Here is an 18,401-nt window from a genome sequence, read left to right as displayed (position 1 = left end):
ACTTGGGGTGCCATTGTTCCATTTCTAAATACGGATATGCATAATGACTTTACAAATCACGTGTACATGTGGCTTTGGCTCCAATTTCAAATGAGCGATGGCTTTCAGTGAACATGACAAAAATGTTCGTTCAGCTTATCTTCACTTCAAAGTAATTGCTCGGGAGAAAAAATGTTGAACATCAACTCTTATTATTTCAAGAAAGTGTTCTACGGCGCCATTACTTCTACACGTCTTTCAGGCAGTAGGATTTAATCGTTTGTTGCAGCTTACAAATTTAAGAACATACTATTGAAATGTCTTAGTTATGCCAAGCTTAGAAGATGACCCACAATGAACACCGAAAGAGGAAACCCGTCAACTAATTATTTCTGACCAATGGGTACAGTTCACTCCATCAGTCCGAGAGGACTCAATAAACGCCCGCAGTAGGTAAAAGGTTTCGAATCGGATGGGTTCATAGAGTGCCACTGGATGAAATACTAGGCGGGTCACCACCTCTAGTTTACTGATAACCTGACATAATCCCAACCCAGATAATTTGTCACTTCAGGCAAGTAACAGTAATTAGCCCCTGATCCACCCTAGGTGAATATTTTGTCAACTAACAGAAAATATTGCATTAATCCTCAACGAGACGCGCCGCTGCAAACTTCGACGTGATGTTCGCATCCGTAAGGTGAATGCTTTAGGCGAAATCATCATCAGCTATTTGTGTTTAATCAGACTAGCTTTTGTTGATTTGGTTGGTTGGTTGGTTGTATAACGCCGCATTCACCAATATTCCAGCTGTATTGCGGCGGTGTGAAGCAGATAATCCGGTCATCAATGGCCTGAGCATCGATCTACGCAACTGGGATATGATGGCATGTGTCAATTCGATCCTGTTAGTCTTACCGCTCACGAAAAGTATGGGTTGCTGAAGACCAATTCTACCCCAGATCTTCACGGGTCAGCTTTGGTTGAAATAGCATGTCTTTGTTGCAGGGTTTCAGATGTGTTCAGGTAAGGGTGGTGTATTTTCAGATCAAGATGCCGCCATATTCTCTCAACTAACGGCTTTACGTTCTGCCTGGGAACAGTTTGAAACGTTATGCTATTTTCAGTCAGTGTTCAAAACATTGTCTATTTGTACCGTCATGTTTACATTGTCTGCTGACAAAATCTATGTCTTCATCCAACAAAAGGAACCACTGTAACTGAGTATCGGTTGCTTTTCAGATTAAATTTCATAATCGGGGACTGTTTTGTTTGTCGTCGTTGCATTGAAGAACTACCACTGTGGTATATCAAGCGACGAACACATAGAATTGAAGCGACTTGAGTGATCGTTTATCGCTACCGGAAGGGTGGGGCATGGTTAACCTCTTTGGAGCTTGATGTTGTAAACTTTAGGTGATCCGTTCATATGGTCTTCAGCGGCGTTTTGACTTTGGAATCTGGTTCGCCGGATAATCGATATGCTTGCTCTGTGGCATTAACGTTTATATTCGCACAGGGTTCAAATTTCACTTGATAGACTAGTTTGGGTATACATTCAGTCAGTATACAGATGTGTTGTGTCCTTCCAAGGGTTTACTTGAACGTTGTAAGTACGGAACATAGGTTTCCTCATTGCATTATATAAATAGCTATCTCTGGCGGCAGAGTAAACTACTAGTAACATGTAATAGATAGTGCATGCCCTAGTTATGGGACAGCCTGCTGGAAAACATATCAGATGTATGCAAGTTTTGTGCTAAACTAACAACTAAGTTTTGTTTAATATGTATACATTAAGATACAACTTTGACACTTCACAACTGATTTACTGAAACTCTCAGGAGTCAAACTGTCCTCACAACGAAGCACATGTGACACATGCGCTCTCACCTTAGGCAAATGAGTTTGTTAAAAATTGCCTCTGTTGACCCAGCAGAAAGTGGGTACCCGGTGGGACAAGTCTTCTGACTAATAACCTTCTAACCCCTCATAGGCAGCATGCACGAGTGTGTGGAAAAGGCGCGTTATAAATGGCCATTATTATTATCTGTGTCAACACCCGCTTTGACAGTTACCATCTAGTATGTAGTTTATTGACTCTCCTTTCATAGGCGGATCCACGAATTTTCGACCCCCTGAATCCCACCCCCCTCCCCTTGGATTCGCCTATGCCTTTCATATAATTATATAAGCAGTTTCAAGTTGACGTTTGAAATATGTAAGTATATACAGCCTCAGACAGAGCACGTTGTCTTACAACCTTTACGCAAACCCAGGATTGATTCTCTTCATGGCTGCAACGTATGAAATCAATTCTGTCGCCCCCGTGATATTACTCGGCATCACTGTCATAGTTGTAAGCAACGACAAAATAGAGAAGTTTCGATTTTCGCAATTACCGTTTACTGAAAAGCAGGAGTTACTCGTTTGAGTTGTTGAGTGTGTTTTAGATGATTTGGTAACCAACGACCGACGGACCTTTACATGTTGCTGTGTTATACCAACAATCATCAAAGTCAATCAATCATATTTATACTAAAGTCTCATAAATCATGAAGCTGTTACTGGGAAGAACATGCAGTAGAGAATGAACTATGACGTCACTTCTATACTAAATAGCAACGCCCTCAGAGTAGAGGCATCACCCTTTGTGTGATAAGGATACGGTTTTCGGCAGCTTGCGTGAGAATTTATTGTGTATAGATAAATCCGGGCACATTGGTAAAGCTTCAGTCTGTGTTGACCTCGATCGCAGGACGTAAATGTCATAAAAGATAACGGTTGCAGCTGGCGGTTCCGAGACCGAGTGTTTGCTTGAATACAGTGACTGAGTGATCGTGTGAACTGACACAGCGTTTGTGTTGGAGCAGGTAAGTGTTACTGGTCAGTGTATAGTTAGCTACATGCTTGCCACACATTTCGACATTTCGACTTACGTATCTTTAAATAAGAAGTCTTACCTGGAATGGAGAACTGTGGGGTTCGGTGGCGAAAACTTTCTGCTCAAATCTGCATTCAGGGAGGTGAGAGGTTCGGAGGAGGTATGGTAACGATGTGGGCAGAGGCCTGATATGATCAGCCTGGCTCACGTTCACCGAAACGTTAGTGAGATCACAATCTGCTGTCCTACTCCGCATCACTCAGAATGCCAAAACAGGCTAATGTCAGACCAAGTGACTCACGCCGTCAAGTATACGTTCCCAGGAAAGCTATTCAGTTCCTCTCCTCCCCCTCTTGATCACCAGATTTGAAACCTATCAAACATTTATGGAAATACGTCAAACATTGTGACAGCCCACTACATCTGTCGGTGACACTACAGGCGAGAAAGCAATTGTTCCCAAACGTCTCATTAGTTCCCACATTTCGCCAGTGACAGGAGATGTCATGTCATTCTGCTGACACTGACTTTTGACTTTTGACATGTCATGTCATGTCACTATCACTTCATCAGCCATGTCATGTGTTGACAACTGGTACTGGAGACAAATAGGGTAGCGATTGTCAGTTGTGAATTCTCAGCTACTTTCCGTTGAACCACTGAATATGTACACACAACAGATGTCGTAAAATCGATTCAGTTCGTTAGTTAGGAATATCAATACTTTTGATGTCGTAGAGTAAGTCCAGTGTCGTAAATTCAGTTATCGAGATATGAATGTAATGTTTTTTCTGCGAACACTTAAATCGTAGTTACGCGATAGGAACGTTGAATCTACGCAATAAGTTGGTCGCATTAGTGCTATTTCCTGCTGGTAAGCAATTACTTGCGAGTTGTTCGCGGTGTGTAACGAACTAACAAAAATTGATTCACGTGAAGCCGTCAGATTCAGTATATTTGCTTGTTATGCGGTACAAAACAGTCATAAAAATAGAGCACTAACGTACACTGTGTGCGGCTATACAAAATGTATACGAGGTCAGTCGGTTTACTCATGACTATCTTCTGAAAACGGACGGAGACGGACCTCCTATGTGTATCTCTAGCGATGAAATGTTCACCATCCAGCATATTCTGCTTGACTTTTCAAATGCAAGGGATTCACACTACGAAGCGATAAATCTGAAAGACCTGTTTTCTAGCGTGAGCGGGCATCTCATTGTTAACTACCTGAGGGAAGTTGACCTGTACCATGAATTGTAACAGTCTATATAATGTTAATGACGAATTGCTTATTTTTTAATTTGGTGCTATGATATTTTCTGTTTACAAATAATAATGAAAAAGAATATATATGGCTGAAATAATGTCGATGTGACGTAAAGCCCAACTCAACTCAACACAACTCATGTCTTACTTTACTTTAATTACAGGCTCAATGTAGAAACAATAGAGAAACACAAAAGTTATTAAGAAGATTCGTGGATAAAGACATTTCGACCTGATGGTTCAGACATCGATGTCACGTAGCTACACTAATGGCCGTCGGACAAGACAAATAGTCCTTGTGGTTTTAGGTACTGCGACTGAGAATATATTGCTAAAGTCAACGGTGGTACTGAGTTAGTTGATAGGTTGTAAAGTCATAATAACGCCAAGTGGACATTTTCGCTCATTATATTTTTGGCGGTGAGACCCACAAATATGATAACAGGAGACATGTCACAGCAACGAATATATTCCTGTCTAATCCTCGTGTCAACCTCAGAGTTACCCTGTGAGACATAAGGGGCGGCGTTGTAGCCCAGTGGCAAAAACATTCTCTCTTCTCGCTAAATGATTTGATTAGATTCCCCACATGGGTGCACTGTGCCAAGGCAGTTGGTATTGTCCACCGTGATTTTGATTGCATATTGGTAAAAGTGGCGTAAACTCATACTTACTCACTTGAGACGCAGTCCGGTTTCATTCATATTACATTCCAAACTGTTCGGCTTGAACCATGTTACATGGGGAGTCACATACAGGTTTTCGTGGTCAACAGAAAGACTTACATGTAGTAATAACTTTCATCCAATATTCCGCTTTAAGCTACACCGTCGTCCCACGCACATCTTTCTGTGTATAAACATCATTGAAATATCTTTATCCCATTCCCATCCACATCATATTCTCAATGGTAGGGAACACATAATTACTGTATTTACATAACTACATGCATATATTTATCCCTGTATTTTTCTATATGATCCATAGATATGATTCCATCTACACAATAAACATAGACCTATCTCAGCCGACTATATTTATACTTGGATGAATAGAAAATCAGTTTTGCTCAGACGGTGAACAATACGTTGCATGAGAGATATCGAATTTCTGCATTTTGAAGATGAAACGTCTGCAATAAAGCACTTAACGCTTTGTGTTTGTAGGAACAAAAAACAAACTGAGACTCACCATTCAATAACTGCTATGGATATGTCTCAGCCTGCTGACGCCTTTGTATGCAAGTTAGACATTATCCACTGCCCGGTTAAGTTGAACAACGAGGACAGTTCTATGGATATACAACTTCTTTATTATGCTACGTTTCGGTATAGCTTCTTACACCGTTTTCAAACATATACCGGCATAAGAAGCTATACCGAAACGTCGCTATTGTGAAAATAGAGACGTTGATCATCCATGAAGTTTCGTCATCTCTATGCCACCAACTTCTAGAATGCCACACTAACACATATGAGCGACGTTTCGGTGTAACTACTAACGCCGTTATCAAGCACCTGCTCATTTTATTAAATTATATAAAGAAGTTGAATATCCTTAGAACTCTCCTCGTTGTTCATCACACCAACCTCTAAAGGACACCAAGAAAATATCTTCGTTACCTCGTTCGTTTTGATGCTTTGAGTTTCAGAAGCCATGCGTCAGTTCGTAGACAGCGGTTTTAGCTGGCGCGTGGTAACATTTACTGCCACGCGAAAGAAAATATACACCCATCGGTTTTTGTGCTTGTTGATAAACAAAACAAACAAGGAACGGATAAACCATAGTGGTGTCGTAGGTGTGTTTTGGACCTATATTTAGAGTGTTTTCAGTCTAATTACGTTTTGTATAGTTTGTGTTTAGGGTTAAATTCTGTTTGTGTTACTTTTTTTGTCCGATAATGAGTCTGAACCACTGTTAAATCAATTTCATATACCCTGTAATATGTTTTTCACAGACTCATTTTTTTCCGGAGCTGACCTTTGCTTGATAGCGTCAATTCCAAGCAGGAATATATAGAAGCTATGGCAAACCTCCACAGTTAAAAAGCTCTACATTTCTTTTTGTCTTAACCGTTCTTTTAACCCAGTTTCACCAACATCAACGGAGCTCTCTTTTTTTCTCCCCAGAGTGAGCTCCGATTTCAGCCCAAATAGTCTCGATGCACCACAAGATACAACAGGTGTGGAAATAGACAATGTTTCACTGAATCTTTACAAAAGATAAGCTTGGTTGTTTAAGAAAAACAAAACAAACACGCAAACAAATCTTATATTTGGTTATTAAAAGATAAAATACAACCATGCTGTTTGTATCCCACTACGGATTTCTGACCGATTATGACTCGGATCAGTGATGCAATCCTCTGTGTCAATATTGTATGATATCGATTGGCCATCGGCATCCCCGTTGTCTGTATATATTGTAACATTCATTCAGCTCGCGGCAGTTAGTTCGTTTCGCTAGCAAGATTTATATACCGTGACGGACACAAAATACCAGCAGTAATTATTGATGTAGCTAAAAAATACATTTTTATACGTTTGACCTAAAAATGTTTGTCACAGGTATTCATTTGCGCTTTAGCAATTTACTGTTAGATTCATGTTAGTAAATCGTACCGTGCGATGAGTACCATAAATAACCACCTCCGTACTCGATATCCATTCAGTAACATAAATACACATTCGTACTTCATTCAAACGCAAATAAACTCTCTTAACCTGAGTGATTACCAGGTTCCACACACAAATACACACCGCCGTTAATAATTAGTCTTTAGTAGAGCCAAGCAAGCAATATCGCAGGCAGCCCTTCCAGTATGTACACATTACAGTTCCTTCCATCATCGACTCACTACCGTAGTGATTATTCGTAAAGATTTTGCAAATATTTGCCGACGGCTGAATCAATTGCTGGTTTTATAATTATAAGACAAATGTGTGTTTTGTAGACATATTAAATGCAGTTGAAGACATCGGTATGGACAATATGTAACAATAAGTAATGAGTGTTTGGTAATACGTTTGTCCTATTGCAATTGTAAACCTATGTGATCTATTGTACCATTGTAGTCAAGGCTTATGCTATATGAACAAGTCAGTCTTATACTTGCATCTAGCCATTTTGCCACTTCTCAAAGCTGAGTGATAACGGATATGGTACACCACTCACATAACGAGCTGTGAGCGTTATATACCAGGATTACAATTTAAGCTGATACCCACTCAAAATTAATAGAATTAATTACTTTACACGTTTACTAGTATTTCTATTTACATATCATTTCCTATTCGCAACGGGTACGTGGAGAAGAGCCAGCTCACATCTTTTAAAATAAATCCTGAAATGTTTAGTGTGTCGTGAACGAATGTCCTCGAAGGTGACTGTTTACGAATGTAACAGCTAGTGTGTAACCTGATGAACATCGTAATCTTACAATTTCTGTATCATTACTCAACAGGACCGTAGGAATCAATTTACGTCATTCTAAACGTATCTCTGAACATACGTGGTATTCAAGTATTGTTGGTTGTTACACCGAACCTACACATTGTAATCTGACCGTGCGCTGCCTGTATACACGATACGTAATCTGATTCTATAACATACCTAATCACTGAGAAGAATCCGTCGAGTTCATTGATCCCGAAGTTAATTAAGACGACGCAACAATTTCCATCGCCATAGCAAAACTTCACTGTGCGAGTCACGACCTACGCATGGCTGTGCGTATGAAAAACAATTAAACAGAGATTATACCAGGTACTCGCAAAGACGTGAGCGTAGCCTGCCCCTCCACAAACACATGCAAAGGCAAATCAATTGTTCACCTGAAAAACACTTCAACCATGGTACATTAAGAGTGAGTGAGTGAGTTTAGTTTTATGCTGCACTCTGCAATGTTCCAGCTATATGGCGGCGATCTGAAAATAATCGAGTCTGGACCAGACAATCCAGTGAGCAACAGCATGAGCATCGATCTATGCAGTTGGGAACCGATGACATGTGTCAACCAAGTCAGCGAGCCTGACCACCCGATCCCGTTAGTCGCCTTTTACGACAAGCATGGGTTACTGAAGATCAATTCTAACCCGGATCTTCGAGGGTCTGGTACATTAAGAACGGGTACTGACTGGATTAAAGACTACAGTAACCAAAAGAAGAGATGACACAGAAATACGTTCATTCATGGCGGCTTATCAGTAAAAGCGGATGTACGGCAATTTTTTACGTTCGTACAAAAACGCAGAAGTTAAATCTTATGAACACGTACCCTAATGACTTTACACTGCTTATTATATTTACAATATAAAATGTCTACAGAAACAACTTTATTTCTTAACGAATAGTTAAGTGCGACATGGAGGCATACAGTTGTCATGCCTTCATAAGATTTTCGGGGCAGTGGGGTGGCATAGTGGTTAAACCTTTCGCTCGTCACGCCGAAGACCCGGTTTCCATTGTCCACATGGGTGTGAAGCCCATTACTGGTGTCCCCCGCCATGATATTGCTGGAATATTGCTAAAAGCGGCGTAAAACCATACTCACTCACTCATAAGATTTTCATAAAGGTCTAAGACCTGTACTACATAGCTTACTTTACACATAAGCTGACACGATATAATATCAATCACGTACTGTTGAAAGCGACGTTACAGCCAGGTCACTCGTTCACACATGTGGATCGTGACTCTTATCATGAACTGTTTATCTATTAATATATATATATATATGTATGCGCAAGCTGTTATTTGCTGTTTTTGTCATGAAAAACTAGACTAAACAATAGAAATACATATATTTTGAAATTCTGATGATGCACAAACATGATATAGATCCTGACGTCGTGAATAAATAGACGGAATAATTGATGATTAATCTGCTCTGAAAACGGTGTGACGAACAAGACAGAAAAATCAAAGCTGTATTTATGAACAGTTTTTACGACTAAAACCAACAAGGGTAGAACTATGTAAAATATATACATGTTTATACTATTTCATATTCACACTAAAGTAAATGAAATTGTACATTCGTATTGTACATTCGTTGGTATTTTATTGCAAACAGCTCCTATTTTTATAAACAAAGGCGTCTTTATTTTACCTTAAGCTAAATAAATCATACGTAGACAGGGAATTTATCATTTAAACTGATGGTGAGGTATAACGGTAACGTAATACTTCGTACGAGTACAATGCCTCATTATACAAATGATGAACATTGTGGCTTAAACTGGCCGAGGCGTTGATCATTTAGCGGGGAGATCAATGGTGTATACATAACAAGAAAAACGGTAAAGCAGTCAACGCGGGCAAGGAGAACAAAGATCTACAGCACACCACTCCTGCCTTATCCTATCACTGCATGATACCAGGGGCTCTCAAGATGTCAGTAAACTATGGGGAACTCAAATAAACTTGGTGTTAACTCGGTTATCTTACTATTATTGATAGTCGAAAGGAGCATCTAGAAACATTATCTTTAGAGTAAATTCTCTGGGTGCCCTTCTCTAATTACTTGATGCACACTAAACCTTTAAGATGTGTTTGTTTTTAGCCTAATTATATGTTGTAGCTTCAAGAATGTTGCTCCTTTGGAGGATAACTGCGGGACATTTACTAAATACTCGTAGTTTGATACATATATTTACCGATATACATGCAGTGTCTTTTCACAGAATGCTGCCATTGGTATATCAGATAGTGGAATAAGTGCTTGATAACTACGTTTCTGTATTTGAGAAAATATGATTATTTTCATTTTTCATGATTCCTGTATACAACTAAAGTTATTTTCCTTCAATGTCACCCCAGGGGTATACAGGGCTGGAATAATTCCCCAGCCACCTATACTGGCCTCGGTGGTTAGGTCCGGTAACTTGGCTGACTCAGGTAATGTACCCGATGAAGTGCATCGTTCCTGGCAATAACCATCACAGGGTTGTCTGCTCCAGATTCAGCGTGACACAAAAACACTATCAAAGATCTTTACGAGAAACGAAAACTCGTCATAAAAAGACCATTCTACTTTTAAAAACACTTATGAGCAATATGTCAGTATATTAAACATACATCTTACCTTTCTGTCTGCGAAACGTCATCCATGCCACCTTAAAACAACATCCTATCAGGAGACCCGGGAATGGAACATCTAACAGTAAGACACAGTTTCATCCGTATAACTGTGGCAATTCCTCAGTGAACGTGTATGTTATAATGATCCTGGTGCTAATGGGAAACCTACAGATGAGATTCCGACGTAGCCGAGCTATGTTACACGCCCATCTATTGATTTCTAAATATGCTACCGACAGTCCTCTGCTCACTTTTTATTTAACCGGTGTACAGGAATGTACTCGTGGTGCCTTTCAGAGGTAAATATAGCCTGGGGGACCGAGTTGTGGATGCTTGTGGGGCAAAGATAGATCCAGATGTCGGGGGAGTACTGAACTTTGTAGTACTCCTCGGCCGTTTGCATTGTGAATGTCACAATAACTTAGTGAAATACGCTTGTGTGGCAATAAATACCGAAAACTGAAAGGTGATCGTTAGTTTTTTGTAACTGTGTTAGACTGAGGGCGCATCAAACTGATAATACTTTGATGGAACGGTTTGAAGTAAGATAAAAATATATCGATTATTTTCACACCGGTTCACCTCATGCTTTAAACACTATGACAAATAATACCTAGAAGTAAGACACAACATACCTTATGGCGCATCTAATCTTAGTGACGGGTGGAGACTGGTTTTGAGACTCTTTACACAGTGTACCCATGTGGGACATTCAACCCGGGCATTCGGGAGACGAGCGAACGGTTTAACCGCTAGGGTACCCCACCACCCCCAATCCCACCCGAACCCTGCGGCATTCCGGGTAAGAGTAATTCCCCAAGAATCTGTGTATGTCGTCAGACTTGGTGAATTGGTTAACAGCGTGTCATCATACCATGATGGCGTGCACCTTTGCTCACTGTATCACTGACCCGTGAAGGTCCAGGTTAGAATATTGATCTTCAGTAACCCATGCTTGTCGTAAGAGGCGTTGGGTGGTCAGGCTCACTGACTTGGTTGACACATGTCATCGGTTCCCAATTGGTTCCATCGGTTCCCAGATCGATGCCCATGCTGTTGATCACAGGATTGTCTGGTCCAGACTCGATTATTTACAGACCGCCGCCATATAGCTGGAATATTGCTGAGTGCGGCGTAAAACTAAACCTCACTCACTCACTGTATCACTGCTCACTGGGTAGTCTAGTACAGATAGGATTGTTTATCATCGGCCGCTATCATGATAAACAAACAAACATTACCTGCATGACTAGAAACTTCGATTTGATGCGCCAGGGATCAACAAAAAGATAGACTAAACAAATCTGTAAACTACAAATATTTTTTTTCATTGATATATATCTACATAGCGCCAATATCCAGATCACCTGCTCAAAGGCGCTTCGTTTTTCCCTCGATCATTGGATGTCAGTCTCAAACGGCACAATGTTTTATCAATCTCAACTCCCTAGGGATCATACAACTCTTGCAGCCACTATAGGCGCACTGAGTTAATGTGGCTTTCCCATCCTTACGAGGTGCCCATTCACAGCTGGGTGGACTGGGACACATAGTCACGGTACTTTGTCCAAGTTTACTGCCCGTTGCTGTACCCGCAACTAGGTGTTTGCACATATTCTTGTGGCCACCATCTGGTCATATACCAACGGATCTTTTAAGTGAACAGGGTTGTGTGGTGTACACTAGGGGCTGTGACAACACTGAAAGAGTCTGCACACAAAGTTGACTCCAAGGTTTTTACACCCGGTCAGAGGTGGGCTCGATCCCGTCACCTCAAGCTCGCTGGATCACTAGCCTGGCGCCTTAGCCAGCTCGCCAACAATGCCACCCTTTGATGATCAATTAATGATGAAGACAGTTACCAGCCATGAGGATGCCTCAGTTGAAACCATATTTCTTCGAGACAGGTATTATGTTGTTGCTTTTGTTTAACTGTCCTCGTTTTTCTCACTGTAGGTTTGCAATGGGAAGGCAATTACTTGGGAAACTGAACGCATGGAAGTACAAAATGAAGTATCCCTTACAGGTTCGAACCCTAGGTACCTACCTGCTTCAACTATGACTGACACCTCCTGCTCAACTTATTTGTCATATTTAATGACAACATAGAAATGAGGTCTGTTTAAGAGAATACGAATTACTCCATTGGCTATTAAACCATAAGGACTGTTTTAAGAAGTGCACATTTAGTATAATTTAGTGTTATGGAGAGGGTCATGTCAATGTATTGGATAAGAATGTCTCGAATTTAACGGCACTTTACAGTGAACATGTTTATCATTTGTCCATTATGTTTGTGTACCGTCATGCTATTACATTTGAGAAAATTCTGATGTATATGAGTGTGTATTTTACGCCGCTTTTAGCAGCATTCCAGCAATATCACGGCGGGTAACGAGAATGGGTTTCACACACTGTACCTATACGGGGAATCCAACCCGGACATTCGGCATGGCGACCGAACGCTTTAACCACTAGGATATCCCACGCCAGAGGGCGTATCGTACATGAACTGACGAAAGTAAATGTAGACAAACTAATCACTACCATGTAAATTTAATACTGAATGTTGGTGTAAAGGTAAAACATCCGTATTGATAGTAGTCTCTCATCGTCCTTCACATAACAGGTACGTAAATCAGTTTATCATTGTGCTAACAGCAGTGAAAGCCACCGGTGTGCGATGGTAGCAAGTCTGTACAAACAGCAGTGTGTTATTACATGGTGAAGCGATGTCTATCGGTTCCATGTCCGTGTTGTTACATTGGTTATCTAATTAATCAATCAATGTATTATGTATTTTGTTGAAAGTGCACAGTAAGTGCGATTTATGACCACCTTATCTGTGAATCAACGGAACCACTCGTGACAGTAAACGTATGTTGAAAGTAGTTCCGGTATTCGATGGCGTGTTATGAAAAATAATATCAATTGTCCATATAATAAAAACAACAAGAAGCGAAACGTAACCGTGCTTCATTACAAACTGTATATTTTGTTCTGTTCATTGAGGTATATAAATTAATTAAAGCGGACGGAAATTTCGAGATGGATAAACATTCCAATCGAAGGATTACATACTGTGACGTTATTTGCATCAGGTGATTGTTTAATTTATGTACATAACTTGACACGCCCACAATGTCAGTCGCCAGTTAACAGAGAGCAGCATCAAAACCATTTCACAGGACCTGTCAATCACGGTAAGAGGCGAGAAGATGTATCACATCGGAACAAATATGTCAGGATAAGGCGGCTGTTTCAAATGAGATGGCCAGTAACCGCCAAATTCAAGCATTGCATGGTTTCCTTTGAACGATAAACTGTAATACGCTGCTTAAGAAAAGAACCCGGAAACATTTCTTTTGGGTCACCCTAACGAGCGTAAAAAAACATGCGAGTGATCTTGTAGGCCCTGAAGGTATGTTGTTTCATTCCTCCCAGGCTTCGGTTATCGAACCCTGGTTTGATCGATCCTGAATATGTACGAATATCGCATGACGATGTTCATTGGCACAACTCAAGCCTAGATTGGAGGCATTATATCATTAAAAATAGTCTAATAGTCTGGGAGATGATATTAACTATGCCAAACTACAACAAAGTTGCCGGCTGGTTCTGGTCCTGTGGTAGGCATCGTGCAATCTCATCCAATAGATGTTTTATCGGATAGCTGTCTTGAGAAGTATCCAGCCATGGCAGTTGTTTTGCTTCTTTGCCTGCTTCTTGTTTAAGAAGGGACTAAGCAATGTTCCATCTATATATATGTACTAAGTAATCGAATCTGAACAAGACACTCCAATGATTGACATCATCAGCGCCGATCTACGAAGTTGGTACAGTTGGTACAGCTGTACAGTGGTCCTAAACAATGTTTACTTACCAAACAGAATAGTGAATAACAAGTGTGTTGTCAGGAAACAAAGCAGTAAACAATGCAACAACTAAATAATATTTTCCTCTGATTTGGTTGTTGAGGCCATAATGTCGCTTTCCCGCTAAATAGAACTAATCAAGTACATCTATGCTTTTGTTAGTGACTGGCCGTGTTGGTTTCAACTCCGCTTTGAACCATATTCCAATTTCATCAAAAGTTGTATTATTGCTTAAACAAACAACCTCTAAAATGTCGCCATGTATGAAGATTAAAAGCTATATCCACATTGATGAAATATTGAAAATGTATTGTTTCAGGTCTCTTTGCCCTTTAGCAGAACAGTGCATTATGAAATACTATGACAGTGCGGAGGAGATTTGAAGAGGTGTTGGTTCTAAAACTACATTGAACGGAAATAGCACGTGATGTGATACCAAATCGATATTTTATCATCATGGAACATTTTGAAGTAAGACAACAAAACAGTAAGAAAATAAACAGATCGGTTGTGACAAAATAGTATCAGATACAGTGCATGCATATGCTTGACGTTCATATGGATAAAACCAGTTCTCGTGTTGGTTTGCTTAGATATTAGCAGGATATTAGCAGGAGATAAGCGGTTTTTTGTGGTTGTATGTGCACACGTATGTATAAATTAATAATATGTTTAACCCCGTATCCAAGGAATGAACTGACAAAACAAATTACCCATTGGCTATTGAGCCTTAAAGATCGTTATCAGGAAGGGCGCATTTGGCACCATTTAACGTCATAACGAGGGACATAAAATATCTTTGTCTCGAACATGACTCGGTTCATTTATCTGTCTTTTACCGTATTTTCTATTATCAATTGTTTTGCAATTAAGCTTCTGTATTTGAGAAGGCGAACCGAATGTAGTATTACCTGAGAAGGCGAACCGAATGTAGTACCATCTGAGAAGGCGAACCGACCGAAGTAAATCACTATAATGGACCATTGCCTTATCCCTTTAGTACATACTGTGTGTTGTTGTGCAAACAAGTCATCAATATTACCTCTATATACTGTCCTTCAAAATATTCAAGCACAGTCAGACAATGAAGTGGTTCATTTTGTAAGCAAAATTGGAAGGTACCACGCGACCAAACCATGACTATACGATCCTCATTCGGTCAGTTCGCAATACATTTGTCTTGGTAAGATATTTTAAGTCAAAATTGTATCATTTCCTACACAATGAGACCAAAGAACCTAATTATAGGCGCACTCATACACACACTGTAACATAGACTCTGTGTGAATCAAACTTTCAAACTGAAGTAAGTAGCAAGAGGCATGCAGAATAATGGAGGTAGTGATGTCGTAAAATGTGACGCTAGTGGAGGCGTCGACCACGTGGGAAGATCAAGGGAAGAGAACGGATGTCGACAAGGCGTTGTACTTTAGTATCACTAATCAAACTAGATACTGTTCACATCGATGACGACGGACGCGATGCGACGTCCAATCATTTTGATTATACATTTATCGTCAGTGTTCATAAGGTTATTTGAGGATGGCACTTGCAAAAGGCTTGTCATCATGTTGCAACTCGATCTATATGAAGCCAAGGGTAATTACATATAGACTAAAAGTCAAATGGCCAAGCATTGCATTAATGACATTTTCATGAAATATTTGTTTCACTTTTCACGACCGGTACCATATTCTGTAAGGCAAACGAGATTGAGGTTAATAATATAAAATAAATGTTTTGGAATTACATATTGCATTTTGTGGTGTCATCAGTGGAATGTCACTGCACACCCATACATATATTTGCATTTAGGGAACTATACGATATGAACTGCTGACATTGGCACAAGCGCAAATGGGAATAAGGATCCCTTGTAAGATTTTGAGTGAGTGAGTGAGTTATCGTCACATCGGCAATATTTCAGCCATATCGTGACGAGAACATTTTATAATGATATTAAAGATGAATAAAGTTAGAAATTAAAAAACCTGTTGACGAAGAACAGTAAAACTACTAGTGTATCACAGATATCCATTTAAAACTAGCAATTAAATCTAAAATATTGGAACTAGAAATGACAATACAATATAAAAACAGGCTGTAGATTGCTAACGACTGAAGGTAGATCACCATACTAGGGACCATGGGGACTTACAGTACATTTGCTTCCTGCATGGACCCTAGCTGGATTTACACCATCCCTTCAGCCGTCAGCAAGTTTAGACAATTTATTCATAAGTTAAAATAATATATATTCTACGCTTAAAACTAATGGTATGTTTAAATATAGTTTGAATGTTTTGGGACTTACGTACCCCCACAGGAGGACAATAATTTTACAATGCTTCAACCCCCTGTGAGGATACAGCCACTAACAATCTCAGCTGCTCAACTAAACTACCAATTTTAAAATATTTATCTATTTACAATTCATTCAACAAATCTAATTCTTTTAAAAATGCAATAACTAAATGAGAACTGATATTATTAAAAAGATCCTTCATCGTTCGTGATTTGAAATAGTTATCCCTTGTGATGTGTAAGATTTTGAATTTTGTCTGCATGTGGTTAATGCCTTTAACAAAGAATGAAACTATATAAAGTATCTATATTTGCATATCTGTACGTGTACCCTATGTGAGTGAGTAAGTTTAGTTTTACGTCGCACTCAGCAATATTTCAGCCATATGGCGGCGGTTTGTAACTAAACACCTGTGGACCAGACAATCCAGTGATCAACAGCATGAGCATCGATCTACTCAACTGGGATACATGTACGATGACATGTGTCAACCAAGTCAGCGAGCCTGACCATCCGATCCCGTTAGTCGCCTCTTACGACAAGCACGGGTTACTGAAAATCAATTCTAACCCGGATCTTCACGGGACGTAACCTATGTATAACCAGTTTTGGTTATATTGTTTGAATCGGTATAAAGGATAAGTGACTTACACATAAACATGTGTGTGTATCTGTAGCATAAATTGTGTGTTTTGGTCTCTTCGAAAGTACAAAATCACCACAAGACGAAACAAGTCCCTATACAGCACCACCTGTAATAGATTCAACGCCTCAAACAAACCTTTATCACCAAAGACAGCCTCCGGCAACAAGTGAGTGAGTGAGTTATTACTTAACGTCACATCGGCAATATTGCAGCCATATCGTAACGAGAAAACAAAGTACCATTTTATATGGTTAAAAGTCTTACTTATGGATAAACAATTGTTCCTGTTCCATCACAATATAACACAATTCATTTGTAAATACCATTTTCTAATGAAACAAGCAATTGAAATTCAGTGTAACCATAGTTGTTTGTGATGTCTATTTTCACTTTCACACGAGAAAATTCGGATCGGCTGAAAAGTGGGTCATTGTCTGAACAGGTTAATGAGACTCATTTTTCGGTTTGATGGCACATTCAGAAAGTCAGTTTATCTAGCCGACATGGCTAAACCTCTCATTTCGCTCCCGACTTGAGTACTGATCACTTTGTTTTTTAACTTGCTTGAGGAAGTCAAAACCCCAAGCTACAATTATATAACATCATTGTTGTTTCTTTACCCCCAACTTACTTATAGACAGTGGAGAGTGGTCACTGGTAATCATAGCTTCTGTGTGGTTTATCCTCGTTTTGCCAACACCCTGAAAAGGATTAGCAGCTACTGTGTTTATACAAGCACAGGGGTCATGTCAAATTTTACTCACAGCAGCGAGTGAGTGAACTGAACTCAGGCTTAATGAGCATCCACGATATTAATGTAAACAGTGTTCACTATATCTATGAAAACTAACTTGTGAGTAAACACAGTTCACTCAAGTTTAACAATGTAATAATTAAGTGAGTGAGTTAATATTTAACGTCACATCGGCAATATTTCAGCAATATCGTGACGAGAACATATTTGACAATGAAATGGAATATATGTATATTATAAAAACCTGTCGACGAAGGACAGTAAAACAACTAGAATAATACAATTAGAATTATAACTAGCGTTGAAAGTTAAAACTAATAGCACTATTTGGACAATACAATATAAAAACAGGCTATAGATCGCCAACAACTGAAGGTAGATCACCTTACTAGGAATCATGGGGACTTACATTAATTTTGCTACCTGCATGGAGCCTAGCTGGATTTACACCATCCCTTCAGCCGCTGGCGATTGTAGGATAATTAAAAAATTCAAAAGAACAAAAAGACTACGTTTAAAAACTTGGTACGTGAAAATTTTACTTTAAAAAGTTGAAAGATCTTCCCGTTCTTGAAATACCCATCATCCGAGTCACAATCCAGCTCCAA

At 39.6% G+C, this 18,401-nt stretch overlaps 1 protein-coding gene across 1 annotated transcript in view; it reads right to left on the bottom strand.

Moving 5' to 3' along the window:
* The window catches only part of LOC124270587 (parapinopsin-like), a 42,875-nt gene extending 32,509 nt beyond the window's left edge, over positions 1–10,366 (bottom strand). Inside the window, exon 1 of the mRNA XM_046705602.1 lies at positions 10,218–10,366. The gene's annotated coding sequence lies outside the window, so the exon portion shown is untranslated. The remainder of the gene's footprint in view (positions 1–10,217) is intronic.
* Positions 10,367–18,401: the final 8,035 nt, after the last annotated feature.

This window comes from Haliotis rubra, unplaced genomic scaffold, assembly GCF_003918875.1.
Source record: "Haliotis rubra isolate DU_JTF1 unplaced genomic scaffold, ASM391887v1 Scf153, whole genome shotgun sequence".
Lineage (NCBI taxonomy): Eukaryota > Metazoa > Mollusca > Gastropoda > Lepetellida > Haliotidae > Haliotis > Haliotis rubra.
The sequence above is the reverse complement of the archived record's forward strand: the minus strand, read 5'-3'. Positions and strand labels throughout refer to the sequence as shown.